This window comes from Geotrypetes seraphini, chromosome 16, assembly GCF_902459505.1.
Source record: "Geotrypetes seraphini chromosome 16, aGeoSer1.1, whole genome shotgun sequence".
NCBI lineage: Eukaryota > Metazoa > Chordata > Amphibia > Gymnophiona > Dermophiidae > Geotrypetes > Geotrypetes seraphini.
The window spans coordinates 48,476,696-48,483,293 of NC_047099.1; positions in this window are offsets into that span (position 1 = coordinate 48,476,696).

The window sequence follows — 6,598 nt, forward strand, 5'->3', positions numbered from 1 at the left end:
GAAAGAAAATCCTTGGGAAATGGACTTACATGAAATTAACAATAAGAAAATAGAGCAGAATAATCCAGCAACTTTCAATATTGGACTCGAGCTACACAGATTGTTCCTGAGTTGCCATCAAGACCCCTTTCCCCTTTAGAAAAAAACGCAACTGAACGGGATAAATTAAAAAATATATCTATTGTTCTGATGGAAATCTTAATTGGGATCCTGCAGCCAAAAAAATAACTTTGTTGCAGTACGTAAGAAATTCCTTCTTTCTAGCTTGAGTCCGTTTTGAGAAGTCTGGGAACATATATATCCTTTCTCCTCTAAAAGAGATTTGTTTCAAATTATAATAGAGCTTTAACACCATCTCTTTATCTTGATAAAATACAAGATGCCAAAAGTGTAGCTCGACCAGAAAGTTCTACATCTGATGATTCCAATAAAAGCCGATACCTTCATTTCTCTTCCAACCACTTTTAAGTCCTTCTGTGACTTTTTCAGGAAATAAATCTTCTTAAAAGAGGAATATTGGTTTCAGACATCTTTAAGGTGGTAATCAGAAAATTTTTTTAACAATGTCTGTCATATTTTAAACCAGTGTATCGTCAACTGTCCTGCAGTGAAATTCCAGGTGTACCGCAAAAGAGACAAGTCGGTCTCTGCCCCCATGAGATAAAGGAACTTCTAAAACTTAGCAGTTTGTCTGGGTTTTGGAAGGCCTCCGAGCTCAGGGCGGCATCTACAGGGCCTCTGAGCATGTGCAGACATCGACATACGAATGATGTCACCAGTCGACATGTTCAGAGGCCCTGTAGACGTGGCCTCCAGTTTAGTGTGCCGCAGTAGAAAAAGTTTGCAAGACACAGTTGTAAACTTATTTTAGGCTGGGGTTTCCCTCCTGGATAAAGAACAGACCAGAGACTGTCTGTGGCGGAGTCATTGTCCAGTTGAGCCCAATCTGCCTCCTCGGCACTGGGAGCATTGAGTCCCAGAAAAGCACATTTACTTTGGTCCTTCCTTATATGGATTCTAGCACACACATGCTTTGGGCTGGTGTGGGTCTCTACAGATGCCATACGGCCCAGTCTCTGGATATTTCATACGATGGTCCTGCAGAGGGGTCCCTGCTCTCAACCTTGGTCCAGGGAGGAAGGAGGAGAGATGAGAGAGTCCCACAGAATGGCCTTGGTCCAGGGAAGGATGGGGGAGATGAGAATCCCACAGAATCCACTTCCTGCCCATCTCCAAACCACTCCTGAGCAGGCGCCTGAGTTCTCTATTGTTCTGAGGATCCATAATTAGATATGTATTTTCTACGGAAATTAATGGATACTCATTAACCCTTCTCCAGCCAGATGGGCAACTAGAAGGACAGCTTTGGAGAGCAAGGTCCTATAATTATGAATCATGGAGGCTGAAAAGTCACTGAAAACATGACATGTACAACATCAGGCATTGCTTTCTAAATCAAAGAGTTAAAACATTTGCATAGGCAATCATGTCTCTCTCACATGACTGCCAACGCACCCTGTTCCTGCCCTGGAATGCACTTCTGCAGGAGATGGTGGTGGGATAAAACAGCGACAGAATTCAGAAAGGATCTTATATGGCAAGCATGTGGAATAAAAATACAGAGCATTTCCACTCAAGGGAAAACCTAAACTACCAATACACCTCATTCCTGTCTTGCAGCACCCTCTGTAATTTAAGTATTGAAAGTCACACATAGAACTCTTTCAATGCACCTCATTCCTGCTTTGCTAGTCCAGTGAGACACTATGTTGTTCCAGTACTGAGACCCTCATACACAGAGTTCTACCAATGCATCCCCTAGAGCACTCACTGCTATTCCAGTATTGAACTGTCACATAGGCAGTGCCACCAATACACCTCATTCCTGCCCTGCAGCACTCATTGCTATTCTAATACTGAACTGTCACATGTAGAAATGCTATCTGTGCACCTTATTTCTGCCTAAAGCACCCCTTGCCATTCTTGACCTGATTTTTTTCTACAAGATGTGTTTGTCCAGGAATCGATATGAGAAATATCTGGCCTACAGAGCACAGCTGAGGATACATTTCAAATGGCTGCCCTCTAAGAACATTCAGGAAACTAATACGATGTTTTACTTTTTAACAGATTGTTCCTTCTGGACACTGAGACAGACACCAGCATGAACATACACACGGCTCATGGATGCATAGTTCGGTGACTGGGGGCACTGGTACAGGACTCCAGGATGCACCTGGTACTGGACTGCGGGACGCAAGCAGCTGCAGCTGTTTCCTGTCCTGTTCCGGCTCGGAATATGAAGAACTGATTATATGTTAAAACAGGAAGCATGCAGGTGTCCCCCAGAAACTGTCACTGTAACCTCTTCTGTCGTAGCTCTCATCCAATCTCTCCCCTGTCAGACCCAGTTCTAGGATGGAGAATGTATGTCCAGCCCAGATTTTGAACTTGGCTCCCAAAGCAGTGTGGGATTTGTAGTACCTGATCCTGCCTTTGTAAATGGTATTATAGAAACATCTTCTTACAGTTCCATCCGCTCATCAACTCGCAAAACCATTTATTTTGTAGTTGTTCCCAATAGCGCATTTCAAATCTAATCTTAAAACCTTTCTCTTTAAGGATGCTTTTGAGATTTAGATAAATGGTTCACTTAAGTTTTCCCCATCTCCATCTCGTTCTTTCCATTACATTCTCAATTTTTTATTTAAAAATTGCAACCCTCCCCTTTTTCCTCCTGTGCCATGTCTTGCCAATTCAATTTTTCATTTGTAGTTCTTTTCCCTTGTTTTTAAATTTATTATTTTTTTATGTAAACTGTTTTGGTACTAAAGCAACTTGAAACTTGATGGCAGATAAAGGCTAAATGGCCCATCCGCAATAACCATTATCTCTTCCTCTCTCTAAGAGATCCCACATGCCTATTCCAGAATTTCTTCAATTCAGACACAGTCTCCGTCGCCACCTCTTCCACGCATGTACCACCCTTTCTGTAAAAAAGTATTTCCTTAGATTACTCCTGAGCCTATCACCTCTTCACTTCATCCTATGCCCTCTCATTCCAGAGCTTCCTTTCAAATGAAAGAGACTCAACTCAGGCGCATTTACGCCATGTGGGTATTTAAACGTCTCTGTCATATTTCCCCTCTCCCGCCTTTCCTCCAAGATGGAACTCCTCTGGTATGAGGAAAGACTAAAACAGTTAGGGCTCTTTAGCTTGGAAAAGAGACGGCTGAGGGGAGATAGGATTGAAGTCTACAACATCCTGAGTGGAGTAGAACGGGTACCAGTGGATCCATTTTCCACTCCGTCATAAATGACAGACTAGGGGCCACTCGATGAAGTTACAGGGAAATACTTTTAAAACCAATAGGAGGAAATTTTTTCACTCAAGAGAATAGTTAAGCTCTGGAATGCGTTGCCAGAGGATGTGGTAAAAGCAGATAACGTAGCTGGTTTTAAGAAAGGTTTGGACAAGTTCCTGGAGGAAAAGTCCATAGTCTGTTATTAAGACTTGGGGGAAGCCTCTGCTTGTCCTGGATCGGTAGCATAGAATGTTGCTACTCCTTGGGTTTTGGCCAGGTATTAGTGACCTGGATTGGCCACCATGGGAACGGGCTACTGGGCTTGCTGGACCATTGGTCTGACCCAGTAAGGCTAGTCTTATGTATACAGATTAAGTTCTTTAAGTCTGCCCCCATACGCCTTATGATGAAGACCACGGACCAGTATAGCAGGGGGGAGGGGGTGCTGTAGGGCAGGAATGAGGTGAATTGGAAAAGCTATGTGTGAAGATCCCAAAATCTCCAGCCTGGAGCCGGGTAATTTGGCATCTATCACAGATCCAATCTTGGTTTGATTTGCTGTACTGTGCAAAGGGCTTGATCATGAGAATTTAACAAAATTCCTTATAGAACTTAAAGGATCCAGGCCCTCAAAGCTCATCATCAGTTTTGTTGTGTTTGGGAAGTGCTTGTTGACCTGGGGGTGTTATGGGGGGGGGGGGCAATTAGGGAACCACTTTTGGGAATATCACCTGCATTAGGGTGTGTCTTAAGTCCTTTCAGGGTTCATCACAGATGCTTGGAAGCTAGGTGGAGCCTTACAAAGGGTTAATGGGGTGGGGAAAGGTAGGGACAAAGCCCAGAGCAGGGGGGACGGCTTTCCTTTCCAAGCCTGGCTCAGGACAAAGCTGCAGAGACTGGGAGAGCCGATCCGGTTGCAAGGTTTGGATCTGGGCAGGACTTCAGGGGTCTGAGCTAGGAAGGAGACTAGATGGGCTCTGATGAGTCTTTGGAGAGATGCATTTGGCCACCCTGGGCACCGAGACTCGCATTGGCTGCAGCCACGTGCTTCTGCTCCCCCTCGGCCCGTCTCCGTGTGACCCGGTCAGCTGACTCTCAGCACATGACACGCTGCTGCTTTGTTCCACTCTTCCCAGTCCCGAGTCGGGGAAACACCAGTAAAGGTTTACAGTAGCAGTCATGCTGCGATTACTGGTGAAGAGGAGCACGAGACTCCTTGCTCGCTTGAACCCTTAACTCGGTGTAACTACTCTGTAATAAGGACAGAGTCTGAGCCCCTGGTTGCTTATGCTGTATAATAAGAACAGGGGCAGAGCCCCTGGGACCTTCTGCTATATAATAAGGACAGGGATTGAGCCCCCCGGGAGGGCCTGCTGCATAATTAGAGAGCAGGGTCTGGGCTCCTGCTGTATAATAAGGACAGGGACAGAGCTTCTGCTATATAAAGAGGACAGGGATTGAGTCCCCCAGGAGGGCCTGCTGCATAGTAAGGACAGAGTCTGAGCACCCGGGAGCTCCTGCTGTATAATAAGTATAGAACTCCTGCTATATAATAAGGACAGGGATTGAGCCCCCCGGGAGGGCCTACTGCATAGTAAGGACAGGGACAGAGCCCCTGGGAGCTTCTGCTATATAATGACAGGAATTGAGGGCCTGCTGCATAGTAAGGACAGAGTCTGAGCCCCTGGGAGGGCCTGCTGCATAGTAAGGACAAGGTCTGAGCCCCTGGAAGCTTCTGCTATACAATGACAGGGATTGAGCCCCGGGGAGGGCCTTCTGCATAATAAGGACAGGGACAAAGCCCCTGGGAGCTTCTGCTATATAATAAGGACAGCGATTGAGCCCCCAGGGAGGGCCTGCTGCATAGTAAGGACAGAGTCTGAGCACCTGCTGTATAATAAGGACAGGGATTGAGTCCCCCGGGAAGGCGTGCTGCATAGTAAGGACAGAGTCTGAGCCCCCGGGAGGGCCTGCTGTATAATAAGGACAGGGACAGTCCCTGGAGCTCCTGCTATATAATAAGGACAGAGTCTGAGCCCCCATGAGGGCCTGCTGTATAATAAGGATAGAGACATGAACCCCTGCTATATGATAAGGAAAGAGACAGAGCTCGTACTATGTAACAAGGACAAAAATTGAAATCCCCAGATCTCATGGAGCTCATTCCATATAGTGAGGTCAAGAACTGAAATTTCCAAATCTCCTGATGTATAATAAGAGGGATTGAGGCTCTGGGAATTTCTGCTGTATAAGGACAGGGGCTGGGACTTCTAGAGCTCCTGGAGTATAACCAGAAAGGGACTGAGCCTTTGGGGGTTTCTCCAGTGTTATAAGGCAGGGACCAGGCTCTCATCATCTTTCTTTGTAATAAAGCAGGGATTGAGTCAAGGGAATGCTGGTTGTGTGAGAAGGTCAGGCAGGGGCTTCTATAAAGGCACTGAATTGCCTCTTTGGGTGTCCTACTGTGTAATAAGGACAGGCACATTCATCCTTCACCCTCCGAGGAGTGCTCCTGTGTGTGTGTCAAACACTGCTGATGGAATATGACAAGACTTGTCATGCTAGAGTTGGGCTTTGATGGTCTGTGGAAAACACGAGTTTTTTTACTCACGGTGCAAAGCGTCTTTCTGTGCTAAAATTACACCAAGAGGTAACTTGTCAATTTTTCCTAATCCACTGGTTTTTGGATCACCTAAAAGGGGAACTTGGACGGGTGCTCTGGTTTAGGAAGGAGAGCAAAGATCCAGGCTCAGCATAGGGGCAGTGGCCAGACTGATACGTTTATCCAGAATCTCTGATCCATCCTGTGCAGAAAACTTCAGCTGTGAGCAGTCATGTCTAGGGTGCAGAAGGATATGACAGACTCAGGATGTTTCAGGCCAAAAAGTTCTTCAGAAAACAGCATGAATTTCTCACCGACTACTGTTTTTCTAACTCATGATTTGAGAACGCAGCTAGCGTTGGTGCTCCTTACAGCTTACTAAACTAGGATCACTTTTGCTTGGGGCTTATTATTTATCAAGAAATAGACTTCAGACAATTATGCAGCCCCCTGATGCAGATATTCTGCCAAAATACTGGCAGTGTCAGGTCTTTGAGAATAAAGACTATATGTGTCTCAATTCCATAGGCCCTTGTACTCTTTGTTTCACTGACTACTGTTAACAGGTTACTTAGAAAACAGAAAAATGAAGGCAGATAAAAGACCATGGGCCCATCCAAGCCACCTACTCGTCCTTAGAGATCCTGTGTACCTGGAGGATAATTGCTAGGTAGATTTGGAGGGAAGAGGC